The following is a 24,537-nucleotide window of genomic DNA, read 5'->3' as shown; positions in this document are numbered from 1 at the left end:
AGGAACCTGCACTGTTATTTTCCAAAGGGGCTGGATTAGTTGTCATCTCCACCAGGTTTCATTTTCTCACATTCTTGCCAGCATGTGATGTCACTGCTTTGTTATTTGGTGGCCATTTCGACTGGAGTGAGATGGAATCTGAATGTAGTTTTACCTTGCAGACCTGCTGCTGTCTAAGGATGTTGAACATTTTTCCAACTTTATCAGCCATTTTTGCCTTTCTTCATTTAAGAATCGTTTGTTACTTCATTGGTTAATGTATTTATTGGATGATTTGGATATTGATATTTGAGTATATTAATATTCAGTGTCAGGTATAGAACTAGCAAGAAATTCCTTCCTTCTGTATACGGCCTCCGCTCTGCTGCCTGTTCCCTTTGCTGTGCAGGTCTACAGTTTTATAAAACCCAATCTGTCAGTTCAGCCTCCTGAGACCCTGGAACTCTTGTCAGAAAGGCCTTTCCACGTCTTGCCTCTATCATGACGTGTTCTCTCCATTCCAGGCCAGCAGTTTCAAATTTGAAAGCCTTCCATTAAGGTCGTTGTGGCAGACTTAATTGACTTCTGTACAAGGTGAGAGATAGTGACTTAGATTAATTCTTCTTCAGGAGAACATACAGTTTTCTCAGCACCATTTGTTGAAAAAGTGGTGCTTTCTGTAGTGAGAGCTTTTGTCACCTTTGTCAACAATTAGGTCAACTGACCTTCCTCAATTCCAGGACTTGGGAGATAGTGGCAGGAGGATCAGTAGTTCAAAGCAAGACCATCTTGAGCTGCAAGGGATCCTGTCTCAGACACACACACACAAACCTGTTCCAGTGTGGATTTACTCTGAGTCTCTTCTCTATTCCCTTGTCTTTGTCTCTGTTTTGGTGCTGGTAGCATGCTGTTTTTGTCCTTATGGTTCTGCAGTGTAGCAAAATCCGGCATTGCCATCCTTAGAATAGCTCTGGTCACGTGTGATGTTCTCTGTCTCTCTGTGATTTTTGTACGTTCTTTAGAAATTCTGTGAAGAATAACATTCGAATTTTGATAGGGATTGCACTGAATCTGTCAATTGCTTTTAGTAAGATCACCATTTTCACAATATTAATTTTTCTAATTCATATCAGAATGTCATTCCTTAAATAGTTTTTTGGTGTTTTAAATCTTTTATTATTTATTTAAATTTATTTTTTGTGCTTTGGTGTCAAGTTGTTAGATCCTCTGGAACTGGACAGATGTGAGCTGCCATGTGGGTGCTGAGAATTGAAGACAGACCCTCTGGAAGAGCAGTCATCTCTCCAGGCCAGATGTTTTACATTTTTACTTGTAGGGCTAGAGAGATGGCTTAGCAGGTAATTACATATGCCACTAAGTCTGAAAGGCTCCATTCAGTTCCTGAGAGCTACTTTGTGTAAGTTGTCTTCAGACCTCCACACACCCATAGTGGCAAGGAAATGTGTACACACACTCACAAGAAAGAAGTGAATGTGTACAAATACACAAAGAAAAAAGTGAATGTATACACACACAAAGAAACAAGCTAATTTTCATAAATCACCCCTCAGTGAACGCTCTGTGGGAAGAAAGGGGCTGGGGAAATCAAGCGCTCCAATGGGTCTGAGCTTCTGTTTTCCATCCTGCTGGTACTGAAATGCATGGCCAGCAGGTACCTCTAGAATCAACCTTCCTGCTGACATCCGGTGACACTAACAGTTCCTTCCATGGAGGGCTGGGCTAAAACCACCTTTTTCCTTACCACCCTAATCAGATGCCAATCTGAATGGATCAGCATGTCCATATCTGCTTTCCCATTCTCTGTAATAGTCCATACAGCTATCTCCCACTCGAGGGCTGTAGCCGGGTGTCTTCAGGCTCCCTGACTTAATCCTTGTTCTCATGACACCAGAGGAGTGAAGGTCAACCTTCCTTCTCATGATGGCACCTAGCCACTGTCACTGGGGAATGGCACAATGAACATCCTGTGTGGTGACAGCCTATCAGGAAGCAGTCAGTGTCTCACTAAACTCCCCAGCTTGATGTCAGCCTTGCAAGAAGAGTGGGTGTGTCCTACGAGTAGGACTACCAGTAGCTCTACCCCAGGCCCACCTGGTACGCTTTGGGTGAATCATCTGCTTTCTAAGTAGGACTTCTTGAGTCATGAGGAGTAGCTGAGAAAGGGGAACTGAAATCCATTCAATAGGTAATTTGGGGTGACTTTAAAAAATTTACCTTGAGTCGATTTCTGTCACTGCTAGGTAACAATGGAAGATAATGGCTGCTTTGCTACACGTCAGAATGGGCGGAGCTCCTGGGCTAGAGGCGGGTCTTGCCCAGCCATTCGGAGGCGGGCTAGGGAGCAGGAGGCAGCCATGTGGCAGAGCTGAGGCAGCCAAGGCAGCAGCTGAGGCCACAGAGCCCAGCCAGTCCCCTCCTGGCCGGACCATCGAAGCCTAGTGAAGAAAACTGAAAGTCCGGTTTATTGGATTTCAGTCCTATGTCATAACAGACAGAAATCCTCCACTTGTTCATCAAGATGGAAAACTCAGATTCTAGCGATAAAAGAAATGACCAATCTGCAGCACAGCGCAGAAGGCAATTGATTCGATTGAATTGGAAAGAAGCTTTCTATCAATTTGTAAATAATCTGAGCGGAGAAGACTATCGACTTATGAGACACAACAATTTGCTAGGCACCCCGGGTCAAAGTACTGAGGAGGAGTTGCTCAGAAGACTACAGCAAATCAAAGAGGGGCCGCCCCCGCCACAGAGCTCAGATGAAAATAGACCTGGAGACTCTTCAGATGACGTGTCCAATGGTGACTCCATAATAGATTATCCTAACTCTGTAAGACAGACTGGCAATACAACAAGAAGTGGTCAGGGAAGAAATCAGTCCTGGAGCGCAGTGGGCCACACTAATCCACACAGTGGTGATCTCAGATTCAGTTTAGAGACAAATGTGAACCGTAAAAATGGAAGACAAACCCCAGAGAACGGAAATGAACCATCTGCTACAGATCTTAGTGCAGAAAACATGGACAGCAGCAGCCAAAGGCCAATGGAAAATTCAGCATCTGAGACATCATCTGCCAGACCACCTAGGTCAGAACGCAGTTCTGCTGAAGCATTAACAGAAGTGCCATCCACCAGAGGTCGGAGCCCGGCAAGAAACCACAAACCAGAACACGGGAGAAGACCCAGAGCCAGAGCTGAAAGAAGTAGGTCTCTTCTGCACACAGCAAATGAAATTCCACGAAGATCTCATCGTAGCGTCTCATCTCATACTTTTGTGCACCCTTTGGTAAATGAGATCGAGGGAAGTTCTAGAACCCCTCGCCATGGGACTCTGAGACAGCAGATACCTGGGCCTGAGTTGCTAGGTAGAAGTCTTTTGGTGGCTTCTGGGTCAAGAAATTCTGCCGCTCAAGGGTCAAGTTCTTCAGACATGGGTACCAATGGTGGAGCGGCAGGATCTGGTCAAAGACCTCCAACCACAGACCTTCAAGTCAGAAGAGTTCTGCAGGGAGAATACCACCAGAGAGATAGCTTAGCTAGCAGAACTCGGTCAAGGTCCCAGGCCCCAAACACCATGGTCCTTTATGATAGTCGTCGTGGAGGTTTTATACGCACCTTAACATTTTTTGAACCTGCAGATGAGAGAACCTATGTGAATACTAACAGGTTTTCCACTCTTACACTCTTCGATACTGGATCAAGGGAAACTGCACCTGTTCCTTTTCAAACCCCATCAAGGCAGAGAACGACAGGTTTTGGTGAGTTTCCACTGAGTGGAAGAGGGCGCTCTGGTGGGAACAGCTCTGCTGCTGGCTCCAGCTCCAACCCCGGCTTCAGTTCCAATCGTGAAAGTTCACAAAGAAGCTCAGGGGTGTATGAAACCCTACTTTACCCTTTTAATGACAACCACCAAACTAGAGGACTCACCAAAGAACAGATTGCTAACTTAGCAATGAGAAGTTTTGGTAAAAATGACGCATTGAAGACATGTACTATTTGCATTACAGAATACATGGAAGGCAACAAAATTCGTAAGCTACCTTGCTCCCATGAGTACCACGCCCACTGCATCGACCGCTGGTTATCAGAAAATACCACCTGTCCCATTTGTCGCAGGGCTGTCTTATCTTCTGGGAACAGAGAAAGGGTTGTGTAATGAGAACAGAACTCTCGAAGCTGTATAGCTGGCATAGTGACGGGCAAAGGGAAATCGTTTGCTTTGTGTCCATGTTCTTGAGTGGTGCTTAAATATAAAGTCACAACCTCAATCGACTCATTGCTTTCTGAGGGAATCGTGTCTTTTCTCTTGTTTCTCTTTCAGGATAGGAAGAATATGTCAGACGTGACGTTTTAGGTCTTCAGTATTTGATTTCAGTACCAGGTAATTTGCTAACCTGTTGCTGATAATTTACCCATGTACACTTGTCATTTTCCCTCTGTTCCCATAAGGTCTACCTTAGCAGGGGCTCCTTTATCATGTTGGCCTCTTATTAAGTTTCCCAGGCCATAAGAGGGGCATGAAGAAAATTCCCACTCAAGACTAAGTTCCATTATGTGTTTAGTAAGTGATTAATTAAAACTATACCGTTTCTAGTTATTGACGCAAATTCAGTCACATTCTGAATAAAGCTTGTTCACCTTCCAGATTAGGGGATGATGGACATACCAGTGTAAATTCCATTCTGGAGAAGGGAACATTTTCATGATGACAGTGATATAGGCATGAACTGGTTTCCTACAGTGACAGCCACAGCAGCTTGACCCAGTATTCGAATTGAATAGATGAAGCAGAAGATCAACAAATTTGGCAGAGCTGTCTTTGGTTCAAAAAAATCAAACCGCTACCACCTAGCACAAGTTAAATTGAGGTTTTTACAATCTGCTCTTCAAAAACAGTAGGTGGAGGAAGGAAACTTCTAAACCAATTTTAAAGTAGGGATTTCAGTTGGTACAGATGGGTGTGCTTTTGCAACAGCCTCGGATTTTCTTGGTTTCGAGATTTATCAGGTAAGGTACTAGTGCACACTTGTCAATATTTCATTGCTGTATCTAGCAGGTCCAACATGCCACATTAAAAAGACATATTCATAAATTAAGAGATTATCTTTTTTTGAAAGTGAGGCATATTGGGTTATTTGAAATACAATTCTAGTTGTGTTGCCCATATTTGAAGATGAGATGGCTGGCTCACATGTATGGACACGCACTTTTTTGTTCTTCTTTAGTGGTAAGACTAGATTGTGATAACCCCAGTACTCTTGCCTCATTTTTCTTTTGAGACTGATTGGGATTGGACTAGCCTTGCTGGTTCCCTGGAGAAAGCTGCCAGGCCAGAAGAGAAGCTGGATTGAACAGGCACAACCCTGGCCTTTCACCAAATGAGCTAACTACCCAGATTAGCCCGGGTATCTAGAAACTGCTTTACTCAAATCTGCTTACCCTCACTGATACCACCTTAGCAGTACAGATTATTTCAAAGCTCATTCTTTCATGTTTTCCTCTGGCTTTCAAGGAAGTGAAATTGTAAATATGGTAGTTGTTTACAAAGAATATGTACTGCTTTTGCAAAGAAATAATGTCCAAACAAAGCTTCACGTATTTATTTAACATAAGCAGATTTCACTATTTATGACACTTATGTAATACTTTTTTATTTTTTTTTAAAGGATTGTCCATGTAAAAGTCAGGATTCCTTTATATTCGTGAGCCTCCTTGTCACCTTTCTATGGTTTTCATATCTGCAGGATAGCCCTGATTAACTAAAAAAATACGTTTTCCTCTTGGTAAAAATGTTCCATTTTTGGGTGTTCATTTTTTATAGCTCAAAAACTGCTGCAGCACATTCTAAACATGAAGTTACTGACAACGGGTACCTCCCTGAACTCCCCAAACTTAATACTTGTTTGCAATGCACTGAAGTCAGAGGTAACCCAAGCAGGATGCTGGTTATGAATGCAGATGTTGAGCTCTTCGGAGACACTGGAAATCAAGCTTCCTATTTCTAGCCTTCAGCAGAATGCACACGTTTGATGTGCATGTGGATCCTTTCGAATAGCACTCCTATCTCTTGGGTTCTGTAGGATGAATACAAGTATTTTTAGTGGGAGTTGCTTTTTATTTTACCGTGTCCATGACTATTATGTATTACTAGTGTTGTTCATATAGGTAACAGGTGTACAATGAAGGATGAAAATCTTTTTCTCACCACTCTCCAAACACCTATTCTTGCAAAAGACTTTACATTTCATTTTGTGTCTTTGCACTTTTCTTTATTGCAGAAAGACTGTGTCTTTAAGGCCTACTTTGAACTTCATGCAGTAATAATGTTAGGTGATTACAGTGTTCAAAGCATAGGGGGAAGTACTAAATCCTGATTTTCCTTGAATATTTCAAATGTTTTTTTATAATCTGCTTACTAGTGTGATGGTTTGCAGTGTTTTGTTTTTATTTTATGCAGCTTATAATGTTGAGATTTATTAGTGCTGAAAATCTAGTTGAACAAGTTAAAAAACGGCAGGCTATTTTCAGTAACACTGAAGAGAGCTGTGGAGGGAAATTGGAACTTTTTTGTGAAAAGAACATGTTACTTACACCCTATGTTAATGGAGGTGGCATTGGGGAGAGGGAGGAGGCTCACACACTAGTGTTGGAACAGGTGATTGTCCAATTGATAAGGAAATGTGCCAGAAGATACTCAGTCTTTAGGGATATGATTATCAGAATCCATCCAAGGTAGGAAAATGCTTAGCTCTGTTACCTTAAGCAATGGGTTTTTTTTTTCCTGAAGAACTTTATTTCTGTGCCCAGTATTCTCTACTTTTGTCAATGTCTTATATTTATGACGGGTTAACATTTACACATTTTGTATTTAACCACCTGCTTCTCTGACTTTAAGTCGGTTCTCCAAACCCTCGTGATTAAGGGGTCAATGTTGCAAATGACTAACTGTTTGCTGGAATGCAGTACCTTGTAGTTGATCTTGTTTTTTAAACAGATGGAGGAGACATTTTTAGTTCTTTTGTGAAAGGAAATCATTTGTTATCTGCCTTAGTTGATTTTTTAAAAATGTTTTTCCTGACTGGCTTCCCTGTCACACTCTTACCAAAAGTATGCAGGACATGGAAGCCATGCTTGCAGAGCACATGGGTCTAAGATGGTTCGGATTCTTGCTCCACCAAGTATTCTCTCTGAACCTTTGTGACAGGCAGAGAGCGGACATGTGAGGATGTCTGCTTTTTCCCTTCAGTACAGTTCACTACTTTATGATCAATAACAGTGTTGTAATTGAGTTACCTAGTAAATGGTTCTTTTCAGAAACTGTTTTTAAATGTACATTGCTGTATCATGTTTCACTTGGCAAGGTCTGAGGAAAGAGTATTTCTCAGACAGTTTTAGCAAATAAAAACAGCTGTGATCTCAAAGAAAAATAGAATATTTACCTTGATACCTAGATCCATTGTCAAAGGTAAAATCATTTGTTTCAGTGACTGAAGCTAAATAAGCTGTTTCCAGCAATGCCTGTATATGAGTGTTGAGAAAAACCAGGATTTATATCAAGAATTCCAGGAGGCCAAGCTGTTTCTGGCTCATGGACACACCTTGGAAATACACTGTTCCTCTTTTCAGACCAAGCTTTCTAGTTACTCATGAAGATTAATAAGACATTGGACCTTTGCTGTATTACCTCAATCCTTTTCCATTTCCCACTTTAAGACTCTGTACTGTGTTTCTCTCCATGTTCTCTCTGCAAATTCGAAGGAACACGTAGGCCGAGAGAATTCCTGGGGTAAAGTCCTTACAGCTGCTGCCTCTTTCTGACCCTGACATTTTTCTCTCCAGGAAGCCGTCCTCATGAATGGTCCCCTGAGAATTCTTGAAGCCAGCTTGCTTCCACACCTTCCATTACCACAAACTATGCATGTACCAGAAAATTCATTTCTTTGAACTTTATGTCTTCATGTCTGTTCCTTATATCACCTTTGTCTGCTTCACTAACGTAGACATTTATATGTTAATCTGTTTAACATTCAAAATTCAAACCTCCAGAAAGCAGAATGAAGAAGAGTCTCGCATTGCAGTCTTGGTAAGGCTTGACCTTGCTTACTTTCTGGGATCAGGCATGTTCAGAGTATGGCCATGGATTAAATGAGAAAATTTCTAAATGGCTATGCACTTGCCATTCCAAGACAACTATACACTATGATTTTCCTTTCCATCTGTTCAAAAGGCCTGTTATACTTCTTTCTGCTACGGGGCTGCAAACTTATTGATGCTATCTCCGATTCATGATACTGTAGTACACGAGATGATCAAACAAGTCTATTTCGGCTACTGTTGCTATGTGTTTTGGTTCACAGATTCCAATGTTGAATCAGAAGCTGACCTCAAATTTGCAGCAGTCCTCCAGACTCAGTCTCTCATAAGCTGGAATTAAAGGTGTGGGCCGTTCCCTCTACCTCCCTGTTCTGGTTCATAAGGCTTAGCTCTGATTTCCAACTTTAATTTCTTGTTTGATTCACAACTGTCCTCCTCCTTATTCTCTCTCTGTGATCTGGTGGCCTTTATCATTGTGGCCTTGAAATCAAAGGAGAAAAGAGCAAAACCAGTGGCGTGCTTTCCACCTCTTATCAAATTTGCAATGGAGCCGGCTCCAGAGGGACACAGTGGAGAATAATACCTCAAATTGTGCCCTGTCCTTTGTATTTCCCTGCTGCGTATTCTTCTGATGGCTGTGATTCTTTGTGTTAGACTCTGTGCCTTTTCTGTATGATAGGTGAGGTAGGAGAGGAAACCAAAGCTCCCCATCTCCACCAAGATTTTGGTTTCTATATCTTTTAGGGATAAGAAACTCAAAAATTGGGCTGGAGAGATGGCTCATTGGTTAAGAGCACTACCTGCTTTCCTAAAGGTCCTGAGTTCAATTCCCAGCAACCACATAGTGGCTCACAACCATCAGTAATGAGATCTGTGCTCTCTTCTGGCCTGTAGGCATACATGCAGGCAGAACGCTAAATGCACAGTAAAAAAAAAATCTTTAAAAAATAAAAAGAAACTCAAGAAGCATTTGCTTCTTCTTTAGCTTACAATCCCATCATTCCCTCCTTTCTAGAGTTCTCTATCCCACAAAGGGTAAATGGCCATTCTGCAGCACAGAACTAGTGGCTTAGCATGTGTCTAATCATTGTAGTGCTCCAACAGGGTGGCTGAGTTGCATGTCTAACTGCTGTCCTATTCTAGGGCCTCTTTTCCAGTGGTGCACTGAAGTAAACTCACCACAACTCATGGACTCATGGAAGCCACTTGAGAACATGTCAGAAAATACATTAGTGCACTGTCACATAGGTGGTTTGAAACTGGCCACAGTGGAGATGCTTTTACAACAGAGGTACTTCAGTTGAGTTGTTAGACAATTGCTAGGGCATCATGGCCTTCCTTTGGGAAAGAGAAGGGAGGTGGGGATAGAGATTGTCTATCTTCCCCATCATTACAATTCTCAATGGGCATCCTCTATTCTCTTCTACTACAACTTTGGGGTGTGTGTTTGGAATATTGCTGAAGGTAAGATCAGTTCAGTTGAAATGGAAAGTCAAGTAGCTCTTGGGGAGGTATCCAATTCCAGTAACCAAAGCTGTTAGGCTGTTTATAATGTCTACCTACTATCTTAGTGTGGCAATATACCATGGGCTTTATAATTAATCTTTCATTTTGGACATATAGAGTGTTTTAAACTTTTCCCATATTAAACAATGATTTAAAGAACATACTTATATACATGCATGTTTGTGTTTGGTCAAGTAACTCCTCAATGAATGCTGAGAATGATAATGATGAATATTATGATACTGACTAGCTGATGACTGGCATGATTCAATACACCCTCTGACAGTCACCTTGCCTATCAACTTTAATGCTAGTAGATAGACATGTATCCCTAGGACAAAGCATTGGAAGATTTCCAACAGTGGAACTTGATTAGCCTAGGAAAAAGAACCTATAGATACTAAATTTTAGGGTCTTCCAAAGAAATGGCTAAGTAAGATGCACCAATCTATAACTGCCCCAACACACACACACACACACACACACACACACACACACACACACACAGAGTTTGTACTTTGAAATGCAAGTAAATTATTTAGAATAGCGATGCATTAGACAAAAACTTTGGCAAAAGAGATACACAGAAACAAGGAACTTGGAAGAATTAGAAATGAGACATGAATAACTTAAAGATCAATGTTCTTCGCGAGACACATAGATGTACTATTTCCATAAAATATATGCTGATCCTGGAAACAAAATTGATCATTCTAAAAACAAGAACTTGTTCTGCAAAATTCAAACTACAATAGAAGAAGGATTTGTTTGTTTTGCATTATTTAAATTCAGTAGAGGATATATTTATATCAAGTTCTCAGGATACAGTACAAAAAGGAGGAAAAGAGATCCAAATAGGAGAATTAGAGGGTCAAAACAACTTATGAATTTCCAAAAGTAGAACATGATAAAACACAGATGGAATAATCAAAGGCATAAAAAAAGAGTTTTCTCACAAAGGAATTGCTTCCACTTGGAGTCCACTCAATACCCAGTGCATTGACTGTGTGACACGTGGAGGTACGTCATCACAAAACTTTAGAATAGCAGAGAAGTCAGTGAAGTCTTTGCTCCATTAGAGAAAGGAGTGGTTAGAGGACCTAGGAACCAGAGTTTCTAACATGAGAGGCTGGATTCGTGCATTACAAACATTAGTGATTAGCTCCAAGTTACCAATGATACATCAGTGTCTCAATAAGAAAAGAAATGCAAGCATTCCCCCTCATGCTCATTTCAGCAAGAGCAAGTTTGGGTTTGAATTTCCTGCTTCCTGTGTCTTCTGTCCTCTGATTATTCAGATTTGAATTCCCAAATTTTGCATATTCCGTCCTATGTCTATGAAGATTTATCCCTGGCTTTCTGTGTCTTCTGTCCTCTGTGGATCTGTATTTGTGAATCTGTCTGTCCCCGTCCGTGTTTGTGTGACTCTGTCTCCTGTGTGTCATGTATGTTTGTCTGCCTGTGACTGTGTGTGTCTGTTCCTCACAGAAGGCTTTGTTCTGTCTTTAATGAACAGCACAAAGAACATCACATTGGGAATGAATGGAAAACTTTACAGAAATCTTTAACAGAGTTTTTTTTAAAAAAAAAAACCAAGGGAGCAAGCTATTGGCTCTAACTGATTCCAAATGACCCACTGAACAAGCAGTACTTCAAACATCATTGTTTATCTGCCAATATCCTTAAATGGATGTTTCTGATCTACAATAGATTTTAGAAGGTTGTTCTCAACCTCTGTAATTGCCTCTTTCAGCAAATGCTTTCTTTACACATGCATTGTTCTGGGGCAGGGGCATGGAAAATTACATAGTTAAAGACAAGATCTGCATGAGCTTAGGTTGTAAAAGTTGATTATATGGGAAATCCAAGGCAAGTAAGGTCAGTTGCAACGTTGTTCTCTTCAAGGCAGGGAGAGCAAACAGTCTGAGTACACAGTAGGCCAGCAGTCTTAAGTCTCCAGTGACCTTAAGGTGTATCATTAACTCTGGTCTTGGGGTCCAGCCGAAGTTCCACGCTTACAATGTGCGTGGTAGTTTCAAAATATTGCATCAGCATTAGAAAAAATACTTCTAGTTAAAAGAAAACTCCCAGGATGTGGGTGAAAGGGAATGTCAGGAAAGCAGCTGTGGTGTGTGAAGTAGAGACAGTGACTGGAGGGCTCTGGGAATATGACTTTGGGGGAAGACGAAACCTTCAAATTACCTGGGAGATGGTCCATATTGGGAAGCACTTTAGAGTCTGTTTTAGTGAGGGTTACTATGGCTTTGATGAAACGCCATGGTGAAAAGCAACTTGAGCAAGAAAGGGTTCATTTCACTTACATTTCCATATCTTAGTTCATCATCAAGAGCAGGTAAGGCAAGAGCTCAAGCAGGGCAGGAACCTGGAGGCAGGAACTGGAGCAGAGGCCCAAAAGAAGTGATGTTTAGTGGCTTGCTCCTCACTACTTGCTGAGTCTGCTTCCTGAAGGAATCCATGACCACTGACCCAGGGTGGCACTACCCATAATAGGCTTGGCCCTCTCACATCATTTACTAATTAAGAAAATGCCCTACAGTCTTGACTCCAGCCTGAAAAATTCTTTGAGGAATTTTTTCAATTGTGGCTTCCTCTTCTCAGATGACTCTAGCTTGTGTCAAGTTGACATAAAACTAGCCAGCACAGGCTCCTTTTAGGTCAGACTACTTATGATAGGCAGATGCACAGATGCACAGGCACACACACACACACACACACACACACACACACATACATACCAGCACTTTTATTTTTCTAATGTATTCAAGTAGCTAGGCTGATAGGATCTGTGAGAGCAACAATGCAAAGAACCATTTCTGTAGAATTGCCACAGACAAGTCCTAAGATAACTAAAATTCAAACGTGCATGGACTTCTGAGCTTCCTGCCTCCCACTCCAGCATGCCTTGCTGGTGTATATCAGCACAACTGGTAACACGTGTGGATGCAATCCTGCCACAATCACTGTAAGACATGTACACCTCTTACATTTTAGACAGGAGGAAGCTAACACTCACAGAGATTGAGTGGCTGGCATTGTGTCTAGTCTGAAACTCATCATGTAGACTCAGTTGGCCCTGAACTCACAGACATGTTCCCTTTCTCCTCATTGAGTTCTGGGATTAAAGTTATGTACCGACATGGGTTCCAGATATCCTCAGTATTGAGGCTCCTGTGCCTTTAGGTGTGGTTTCACCAGACTCTGGTGTAATCAAGAGGAGATAATTGCCTTATCTTCAACATATTCTCAACATTATTTTTCTGGGAAAATGAAACTATAATCAGTTCTGGGTTTAAGTATTGGCTGTGTTTTTGTATCAAGTGCATAAAGAACAACACAGAGAGTAAGTTCACTGAACCACTGTCAAGTGGGCAAGTAACCCATCCCTCTCAGGGACACAACCTGACCCTGGGATCCCTTCTTATGTACACTGAGGTAAGAACTTTTCCATGGGGCTTAGAGATGCCACCCTGATTTTTCCTGTTGCATAAGACTTCTCTGCTGACTGGGCCAATAAAATGATACTGGGTCACTTACCTAACAGTCTTTCCCAACTGAGCCAGCCCTTAAGAACTCTTTGAATGTGGTTTATTTGAACAACCAACCAAGTGCTTAGAAGAAAAAGATTAGGAACTTCTTAACTCCTAGTACTTTTAAGGATGAAAGTTACAATAGCTCATATCCTGTATTGATGTAAGGGGGTTCCTGTTCATGTGTGACTTTCCTTGGCTAAATGAATAAAGAAACTGCTTTTGTCCTGATAGGGCAGAACTTAGGTAGGTAGAGAAGACAGAACTGGATGCTGGGAAGAAGGGCAGACTGAGAGAAGCCATGGATCTTTTGCCTGAGACAGACGCTAGTTAGAATCTTGCCGGTAAATGACAGTCATGTAGCTATACCCAGATTGTAACATGATGACCTGCTTGTTGGGGTTTCTGTCCTTCCTGTTTTCCACAGCCATTTGGCCTCAGAGAAAATCGGAGGTCTAATTTACTTATTAACTGACTGGCCCATTTGCTCAGGCTTCTTATTAACTCTTATAACTTATATTAGCCCATTATTCTAGTACATGTTAGCCACATGGCTCAGTACCTTTTTCAGCATGGCAGATGATATCCTGTTTCTTCGGTATCTGGACAGGACTGAAGAGGAATGGGCTTCCTTCTTCCCAGAATTCTCCTGTTCTCATTGACCCGCCTCTACTTCCTGTCTGGTTGTTCCTCCTATACTTCCTGCCTGGCTACTGGCCAATCAGCATTTTTTCAAACATAATTGACAGAGTACAGAATTGTCCCTCAGTACTTCCTCCTCTTTTTTTTTTAAAAAAAACAGGAACATCCATAGTTGATTTTTTTTTTGAATGTGGGCATTGTTTTCCAGGTTACTTCCTGTTATTTGGGGATGCTGATAATCTTATGGGGACCTAAAGAAAATTTAGAGTTATGGTCAAGTCCTGACTGCAGTATCCTCTGAGACTTAATCATCTCAAGCATCAGTCTTGTATTTGTTCTGGATATAGAACTCAGATATCTTTGGCCATCCGTTCCTACTGCAGATTTCCCAGGAGATCTTCCTTGATCAAACCTGATTTTTCTTAAATTAGAATGAATCCACAGACTCTCATTTCTTGGAGAAACAAAAGCAAAATCTCTTCTCCAAAGTAACATACTTTTTGACTTCAATTGTGAAGTCCAGGTATTTTCATGATACCTATCTTATATTAAGCCAGCAATATTTATAAGCCACTATCTTTTAGCAGCAGTTGCTCCACCCTCAGCATTCAAACAATTCAAAGAGAGCCTAACAACATACAGTATCAAGATTCTCTGTGTATTTCTCATCTTTTTGTGGCTTTACTTTAACCTCAATTTCTTTTATTTTACTTTTACCTCTTGAGACATGTTCTCTTTATATATTTGACTGTCCTGGAACTCCCTCTGTAGACCAGGCTGTATTTGAACTCACAGAGATCCAACTGCTTCTGCCTCCTAAGTGCTGGGATTAAAGGTGAGCGCCACCACACATTGAATTCACAGATGTCTGTATGTCTCTGCCTCCCAAGCATTGGGATTAAAGGCACATGCCACCATACCTTGAACTCACAGAGGTCTGCCTGCCTCTGTCTTCCAAATGTTGGAATTAAAGGTCTGTGCCACCATACCCAACTACTCTCTTTCTTTCTTTGTTATTTTAAGGACTTTAACCTTCAGCCTGTATATATTTTTAACAGTATAAAATATTTAGAGGACTTTTTTCAACTTTGAATCTTTCTTTTACTGTATATCTCTCTTTTTCTGACCACATAAGTCTTTAATTTTCTAAACAATATGGAGAGGATTAAAGCCGGGGCTTTGACAGTTGGATCCAGACCATTCCTTTGTTTCATGAAATTCAAGGCTCATGGTGGAGGTACCAGCTGGAACCATGTTTATTACCACAACTCTATGGCATTTCAAGGTCCATGCCAGCAAACCAGCTGCAGCAAACCACACTCAAATGCTCCATATTCAGACCTCCTGCCTGAAAGTATTAGAGATTTCCCTGGCAGGATAGCCCAGAGAGCTGGCATTTTAAAACAGCACAGCTTTTTCTTTATGCTACAGCTGAAAACTGAAAAGCATGTGGTCAGCTTTTTCATCAACACCATTTAAATGTTTTGTGGCAGGACCTCTTAAAAGAGCTAAAAGGTTTTGCAGCTAAAGCTGAGTCAGGAAGCCTCTCTGAAATGAGAGCGCTTGTCTGCCTCTAGCAAGCAGAGCAGACCCAAGAAGTTGCTGTTAAATTAAGAAACCATGTGTAATTCTGTAATTTTGTTCTAGAATGACTTCCCAAGCTGTCTCAGGATTTATGTGGATACAGTTGTCCACACTTCAGTGTCTTTTGTAACATGAGGGCTTGCTTGTTGGGGTTTCTGTCCTGCCTGGTTCCCAAAGCCGTTCAGCCCCAAACAAAATCACACAGAGATCTCCATAAGTTACAAATTGATTGGCCCATTAGCTCAGGCTTCTTATTAACTCATAACTTTTATTAGCCCATTATTCTAGTATACGTTATTCACATGGCTCAGAACCTTTTTCAGCATGGCAGGTCAAATCCTGCTTCTTCGATGTCTGGACAGGACTGAGGAGGAAGGGGCTTCCTCCTTCCCAGAATTCTCCTGTTCTCATTGACCTGACTCTACTTCTTGTCTGGTTGTCCCACCTATACTTCCTGCCTGGATCTTTGCCAATCAGCGATTATTTAAAACATAATTGACAGAGTACAGAATTGTTCTGCACCAACTGGTTAATACAAATGGGTTAAATTAAGATGTAAGTATTAGCCAGTAAAAAACTAGAGCTAATGGGCCAAGCAGTATTTTAATGAATACACTTTGTGTGTATTATTTTGGGTGTAAGCTAACTGGGTGGCTGGGACAAACAAAGGAACCCTCTCTCCTTGTTACAATTGGTGCCTTCAATGTGGGCAACTAACTCCATGTAAAACCTAAGAGGGCTTGAAAAGGAATTCTAGAAGAAAAAATAGAGAGAGAGAGTTTAACACAGCTTTTTTGCTGTTTTCTGATAGCATGCTGCAGAGAGATTTTTCTGGCTTAGCAGCCATAGCAGAAAAAAAAGTAGTGGCTTTAAAATCCCAGTTTTCTGGGCTATGCTGTTAGCAAAATCTCTGTCTCTTGCGCAGGAAACAGCATTTGGGTGGGGCTTGTGAGCATATTTCTCCAGCTTGCTTGATGGCAACTTGGATTAGTTGCCTTGGAGTTGGTAGGTGTGAGTGACTCAGAGAAGCAGTTCCATAATTATAGCAGAGAAGCAATTTACCGTAATAATAGTACAGCTTAAGTTTTAGACTGGGTAGGCAAATAGGATACTTTATTACCGATACTAATGGTGCAACTTAAGTTTTAAGAAGCACTTAGCATTTTAAAAGTGCAAAGCAAAAGTATTCCTGGAAAGTGGAGAATTACAGACAATGCAATAAGGACAGATTTAGACATAAAAGACCTAAAAATGGGTCACAGTCTTGGATAAATGTACAGAGGCTTGGGAGAGAGAAGAAAAAGAGTATAGAGATTCATAAAATAAAGTTAATGCTTAAAAACGGGATTAAAGTCTTTAAAGAGACAGAGTAAAGTAATAGAGTAAAAACAAGCCACATAAAAATGGAAAATTCATTTCCTTGGACACCTGGGAACTCCTCTAGAGCCAAGTCTCACGTCAACGCTAAAATGGCTTCCTTAATATGTTCTTCCCTGCTCCCATATCCACCCATCCTCCATCTCAACCATCCCATTCCCCCAAGCTCTTCCCAATCATCCCCTCTTCCCTTCTCTCTGCCCATCTCCACTTCCCCACACCCCATCTCCACCCCTGTGCTCTCAACTTTTGCCTGGAGATCCTGTCTACTTCCAATATCAAAGAGAATAAATATATGTTTTTCTTTGGGTTCACCTTGTTATTTAGATTCTCTAGGATCATGAATTATAGGCTCAATATCTTTTGTTTATGGATAGAATCCACTTATGAGTGAGTACATATCATATTCATCTTTTTGTGTCTGGGTTATCTCATTCAGTAAAGTATTTTTTATTTCCATCAATTTGCATGCAAAATTCAAGATGTCATTGTTTTTTTACCGCTGAGTAGAACTCTAATATGTATATGTGCCACATTTTCTTTATCCATTCTTCTATTGGGAGGCACCTAGGTTGTTTCCAGGTTCTGGTTATTACAAATAGTGCTGCTATAAACATAGTTGAGCAAATGCTTTTCGTAGTATGATTTGGCAACTCTTGGGTATATTCCCTGAACTGGCCTTATCCCATAGTTACACTGAAGAATATCTTGCATATCATCATAGAAATTTCATCCGACTACAAATGGAGATATAGACAGAGACCCACACTGAAGCACTGGACTGAGCTCCCAAGGTCCAGATGAAGAGCAGAAGGAAGGAGAACATGACGAAAGAAGTAAGAACTGTGTGGGGTGCATCCACCCACTGAGATGGTGTGACTGATCTAATGGGAGCTCACCAAGGCCAGCTGGACTGGGACTGAATGAGCATGTGATCAGACCGGACTCTCTGAATGTGGCTGACAATGAGGGCTGACTGAGAAGCGAATGATAATGGCACTGGGTTTTGATTCTACTGCATGTAGGCTTATTGGGAGCCTAGTGTGTTTGGACACACACCTTCCTAGACCTGGATGTAGTGGGGAGGGCCTTGGACTTCCCACAGGGTAGGGTACCCTGACTTCTCTTAGGACTGGAGACAGACAGGGAGGCAGAATGGGGGGAGTGGGAGGGAAATGGCAAGAGGGGAGGAGGTGGAAATTTTTAACAAATAAAGATAAAAAATGGAAAATTCACAGAGAGTCTGAATCCTGTATATTATTGGTTTTTTTGAATTTTTTGTCTGTGAAGGAGCTAAGTACAGAGAGATATTTCATTGTATGGGCTGCTAAGCTAATTCAACATGTATATTATTAAGGTATCTTGACTTCAGAATTTGGATCTAAGGATATGGTGCTTTGGAAAAGAGGTTCTTCTTTTGTTTTCACAGAAGATGAGAACCAATGGATTGCTTCTAGACCAATATGGCATGATAGACCATGTCTCCCTGAAGGGTTGCTGTGAATACCCTCAAAAATTACTTTGCTCAACTGCTAACTGAGATGAAACTAGCATACAGGATACATCATGAAAGACCTGATTAACAGCACCCCATACAGCAGGAAGCAGTTTGGAGAGAAAAAACATCACCCATTTTCTGAAATATTGTTTATAACTGTTTACATTTAAAGGGGGATATGATAGATATGAATAATTTGCATTTGTATGGATCTTGCTTTATCGATATGAATTTAAGGTCAATTTTGTTATATCTATATGTATTTCTAATCTTGATTATTGTATTGTGATTATGTAGCTCATTGAACAATGTAATATATAATTAAGAAATATAGGTCAATAGAGTCATCTTTAATAGTCATGCTTGTAGTCATGTTAGTTAGATTTTATAGATATATAGAGATATATTTCATTTAGATATTCTTCAACTCTTTCAGAGACCTTCAGAATACGGCAATTAAATGTTTTAAAAAATTAGGACTTTTCATGACAGTGAGACATATCTGTTCCTGGCCGCACCAAGCTACTTCAAAAGGAAGATGGGCATCAAAGAGGCTCCCTAACCATTTTTGCAAGAAACTGCTCTTGCCTGGACTGCCTCACTGGATATGTATTACCCACAGACTGCTGACTGCTGAACTTCCATAAAGGTACGAAGGTCCTTCAGGGTTCCTGCTTCATGAAAAGTGTCTGCGAGACATTCTGCAGGACACAGAAGAAAATGATTGAACTGTCTTTAAAATTTCCTCCTTCATGGAAAAGTCTGCTGGAGAATTGTCTATATTTTGTCAATTATGTTTTAAATAAACACTGATTGGTCAGTAGCCAGGCAGGAAATATAGGTGGAACAACCAGAGAAGAAGTAAAAGCAGGTCAGTGAGAATAGCAGAGTTTTGGGAAGGAGGAAGCCCATTCCTCTGTAGTCCTGTCCCAACCACAGAAGAAGGAAGATGTGATTACCCTACTGAAAATGGTACACGGTCATGTGACTAACATAGATAAGAATAATAGGTTAATATAAGTTATAAGTGTTAAAAAGGAAGCCTGAGCTAATGGGTCAGTCAGATTATCATTAATATAGACCTCCGTGTGATTTTTTTGGGGGACTTAATCACTGCAGGAACTTGGCAAGACAGAAACCCCCAGACAACATCTGCTGGATACTATGGGCCTGTAGGCTGAAGTTTGGATGCCCCAATAGAACAGAAGAACTTTGGGTGACTGTATAGGCAGCGAGATGTCTCTGTCAGTTCTAGAGTTTTGGAAGTTACTTACAATGTACTTTCTGATTACTTAGGTAACATTATATCCTTCCTGAATCTTTGACAGAATTGAAGAATTTATAGTGATATTTATAATTTTCCTTAGTTATGATAAAAGATAAAGTAAATATAAATATTGTAACTGTAATTCTTGCTTGATAACTGTTTTGTTATATGTAATTTTACTATGTTATATTTAAAGCCTTTCTTTTGTTTAGACAGATAAGGAGAAATGGTGTAGGAGGTTCTTCTGTTCATGTGTTACTTTCCTTGGTTAAATGAATAAAGAAATTGCTTTAGGCCTGATAAGGCAGAACTTAGGTAGGTGGAGAAGACAGAACTGAATGCTGGGAAGAAGGGCAGAGTGGCAGACACCATGGATCTCCTGCCTGAGATGGACGCTGGTCAGGTTCTTTCCAGTAAGTGGCAGTCATGTGGTGATACACAGATTAATAGAAATGGGTTAAATTAAAATATAAAATTAGCCAATAAGAAACAAGAGCTAATGGGCCAAGCAGTGTTTGAATGAATTCAGTTTTGGTGAAGATATTTTGGGTGTAAACTTGCTGCAGTTCCCTTGATAGTGGTTATTTTCAGTTGGATGAGAAGGCTTGTGTCTAGTACCTTAATAACTGATCCTGGGTTTTTCCACATTCCTCACACTTGATGCTCAGGTATTCATGGCCTAAAATGAAGCAGAAATTTCCAGGAAACAGTCTAGATTCCTGTTGGAAGGAGTAGCTATATGAACTTATTAGACTATTTGGTGTCCAAGAGAAGGCCTGCTGATCCCAGTGAAAGTATTTCTAGAATTTTGGGATAGTTCTCAGAAGGCTTCTGGGGTGAGGATGTGCGATGGATATTTTCTCTTGTAGACTCAATTGACTTTGTGATTAACTAGGAGACATACCTGTGGGCATGTCTGTGAAAGCATTGCCAGCTAAGGTTTACTAAGAAAGGAAGGTGCACCCTGAAAAGTAAGTGGCACCATTCTAGGATCCTGGGGTCTTCACTGAAAAATAGATGAGGAACAAGAAGAAGAAGAAGAAGAAGAAGAAGAAGAAGAAGAAGAAGAAGAAGAAGAAGAAGAAGAAGAAGAAGAAGAAGAAGAAGAAGCAAAGATAGAAAAACTTAACTGAGCACTGGCACTCATCTCTCCCTGTTCCTGATTGGACCAATGTGATTAGCCACCTACTGATCCTCTGACTGTGATTTCCTTGCCATGATAGGCCATAGTTCCTGAATGCATGTCTGCAAACAATCCCACACCAGTTTGGAATTATGATTAATAAAATGGTTATTTATTTAAAGGGAAAAAATTACAGATCACTGTCCCAGACAACAGTGCTCTGCATGATCAGGAAAGAAGTCTAGTAGGCAGAAGCAGAGCAGGAAGCAAGAGAGTGAGCACCTGGCTATGCTGCTTTTTAAAGCAAACGAGACCATGCCCAAGTGGGCTGCTATCTTAAAGGCTATTGGCTGAAGGAGCAGAAGGTGTTCCCGCAGCACCTCCCCCTTTTGTTTAAATAAGAGAGTTCTAAACCCAATACAAAACAATATATACTAGGAACAGAAATGATGTATAAGATTAGAATTAAAATCATCATAAACAATATTAAGCAAGGAACATATGCTAAATACTTTGATGATCATTCTATCGTATGGTGTGTTAGTCTTATATAGGAAAATGTTTGGCTAGCTCATAAGAGGATGGTAACTATGACTATCTAATCTTCAACCCCATCGAAGGCCTGAGAAGGAAGATAATATTACTTGAGCAGGCAGGAAGTACAATCAAGTAGCTTCCAAATGAGCAATATATGACAGAGACAATTAGCTACCTGAGCAATCACCCAAAGTCTCATTTTGGAATGTTAAAGTGACCAACTTTGGCTATGGTCTAGAATAACTGACAGACCATTTTCAAAGGCAAGAAATTTTTCAAAACTGTCTTACCCTGTCTTGGCAAGATTTGACAGTCCTGCTTATCCATTTATGGATATTATATCCTGTCAGTGGTTGAGGCATGGGCATTTCTTTACCCAAAGGCCAGTTTTTGCCAAGAAGAAAACAGGCTCTAAGTGGAGTGTCTTTGGTGCTCAACATTCTCTCAGGAATAGATTGGAGCTGACAGGAGCAATCATGTCTCATGTCAACAAAAGCCTAATTCATTTAAATGCTATGTTCCACAGATCCTTGAAATGGTTGAAGATTATCTATCTATACAGAATATAATCTCTATGTATCTGAAGAACCTGATTAGTCTAACTATAAGTATGACAAACTTAGATGACTATTGATCTGTAATTCCTAATACCTATCTAACTTAAAGACAAAGACAATAAACAACTGTGCAATAAATGAGGACAATGACCTCCAAATATAAACAATGTATAAGTATCTTGATCAGAGGTAGAAATATACACTGCAATATGGTAAATATATATATATATATATGTTTTAAACAAAGGTAGAAGCATGCATGCATATAATATTCAATATAATTTAACTTTGTATCTATATACAAGAATCTATACCAATGTAATTGTCTGTAAACAATAACTCACAAATATCAATTTATTATCCCATCATCCAATTTTCCCTCTTCTTTTTCTAAAAGATCTCCGAGTTTATAAAATTTGTCCCCAGCCCTCAACCATATACCAATTATAATCAACCGCTAAATGATGTCCCTAAGCCTGAGGAAAAACATTGCTGCGAGAGGGGGCATCATCTTCTAGAATTGCTTCAGCTGTCATGGGGGCAATGTTATTTTCTAGGAGATCCTGTGAAAGTAAAATGATGGTTAAACTTCAAGATTAAAGTCTGGTAAGATTGCAAATAGTCTCTGAGTATTTTGTGGAGGTCTGGCCAAAACATTGTGAAAGATATGCACCATTTCAGCTAACCAAGTTGGAACCATCTTTTGCAGCTGGTACCCAAAACAGGTCTTGTAGTAGTGCTATCAGTATCATGACGTCAACCAGGTGGAGTTGTTGTTATGGGGCCCCATCTTCTTCCTGGAAACTGCAAAGATTACTGCAGGAAAATTCTTTGTTCATTGTGTAAAACTTAAACTTTATTTATATAGAAATATACAGACATATATATTCAATGAAAGGTATGATAAACACAAAATAGATATGAAGAAAAGCAAAGATGTTTTCTAAATTCTTTTTTCTTTCTGTCCTCATCAAACAGCTATTGACATGAGATAGAAACTCTATTTCTTTTAACAACATGCATGGATTTAAAGAAGAACAGAGCTGTTGTCCAACTCTAAAACCAGCTCTATATATTCATAAGTATGTACAAATATATAAGTGTATACATTGTATCATTTGTACTTACAAACCATATTTGATTTTGTTGATGATCGTTATTGGATAGTTATTTTTCTATCTGTCATTATTCAAACATAAGGAGTTTCTTGAATTTTTGAAGATGAATATTTTCCTGCAAAGACAAGAACAGGACCATGCCCCCATACTAAATGCTTTTCTTACCACTTGTATGGTTATCACCAGTGTGGATGAGCTATCATTCTCTGTTTCAATAGGTTTCTCCTTTTCAAAGTGAATCTTTATTAATTTTGATGGTATCCATATTTTTTCATCTCCTGTGGAAACAAGAGTAAAACCACTTCCCCAATGAAGTACATCTCCTGGCTTCCATTGTGAGGTCAACATATCCTTGAAATATACTGGTTGATTCAATTCAGAAGTTTTTTTCCCTTATACAATGCCTCTCTGCTGCTGCTGTTCCTTTCTCATTAGCGTTAAGAAAATTCAAGGTTAATAAAGCACTATGCAATCTATTTCTGGGGGTATTTTCTGTACTTTTCTCTTTTTTCAGTATACCTGTAATGTGATTTATATTATAATAAACACAAAAGCATTTCATTTTCTTAGATATTTATGCTGGACAATTGTCTGTCTTTATTTGAGCAGGTATACCCATGATGGCTATAACTTCCAATAAATGTGTGATTACCGAATCAGCCTTTTCTGAGCTCAGGGCAGTTGCCCATTGAAAACCTGAATACCGGCCTATGGTGTGGTGTACATATTTTAATTTGCCAAATTCTGCAAAGTGGAACACATCCATCTGCCAGATTTCATTCCTTTGAGTCACTTTTGGGTTACTACCTGTAGGCAACGGTGTTTGATTATAGAAAGAAAAAGTAGGACACCTCTTTATATTCTCTTTAGCTTGTTGTCCTGTAATAGAAAACTCTTTCTTTAAACCTTTACTACTGACGTGATGCTTTTTATGAAATTCTGAGGCCTGCAACATGCTTCCAATCAATAATTGATCAATTTCAGCATTACTTTGTGCTAGAGGACCAGGCAGCCCCATATGGGATGGGATGTGTGTTATGTACACAGGGCAAAGCCTATTCCTGATCATGTCTTGTATCTGGATAAACAATGCAGTCAATTCTGTATCATCTTGTATAAATTCAGCAGTTTCAGTGTGCAAGATAACTCTTCCTGCATAATGTGAATCTGTAACTATATTAAGAGGTTCTTTAAAATCCCTTAGCACCATAAGAATGGCATTATAATTCTGCCTTCTGGACAGAATTATAAGGTCTTTGTTCCACCTTACTCAATTCTTCTAATTTGTAACCTGCTTTTCCGGATTTATTAGCATCAGTATAAAATGTACAGGCTCCAGTTATTGGTGCATCATGTACAATTTGAGGAAGAATCCAAGAAGTTCTCTTTATGAGGTTAAGTCTAACAGTTTTGGGATAGTTGCTATTAATCTCTCCCAAAAAATTATCACAAGCTCTTTGCCATGGTTCATTGTCTTCTCAAAACTTTTTTATTTCATCAGTAGTAAAAGGCACTATAATTTCTACTGGGTCTATACCTAATAGTTGATAAAGTCTCAGTTTACCTTTTATAATTAATTTGGAGACTTTTTTCACACAAGTTTTAAATGTTTTACTTGGTTCATGTGATATAAATATTCATTCTAAAATGATATCTTACCTCTGCATCAAAATCCCTGTAGGAGAA

General features: G+C 39.9%; 1 pseudogene; it reads left to right on the top strand.

The window, feature by feature from the left end:
- Positions 1 to 2,407: 2,407 nt before the first annotated feature.
- Positions 2,408 to 4,238, top strand: LOC148117278 (E3 ubiquitin-protein ligase RLIM pseudogene; annotated as a pseudogene).
- Positions 4,239 to 24,537: the final 20,299 nt, after the last annotated feature.

The sequence above is a fragment of the Myodes glareolus genome, chromosome X (genome assembly GCF_982192425.1).
Source record: "Myodes glareolus chromosome X, mMyoGla1.1, whole genome shotgun sequence".
Classification (NCBI taxonomy): domain Eukaryota; kingdom Metazoa; phylum Chordata; class Mammalia; order Rodentia; family Cricetidae; genus Myodes; species Myodes glareolus.
This window is presented reverse-complemented; position numbering and strand designations above follow the sequence as displayed.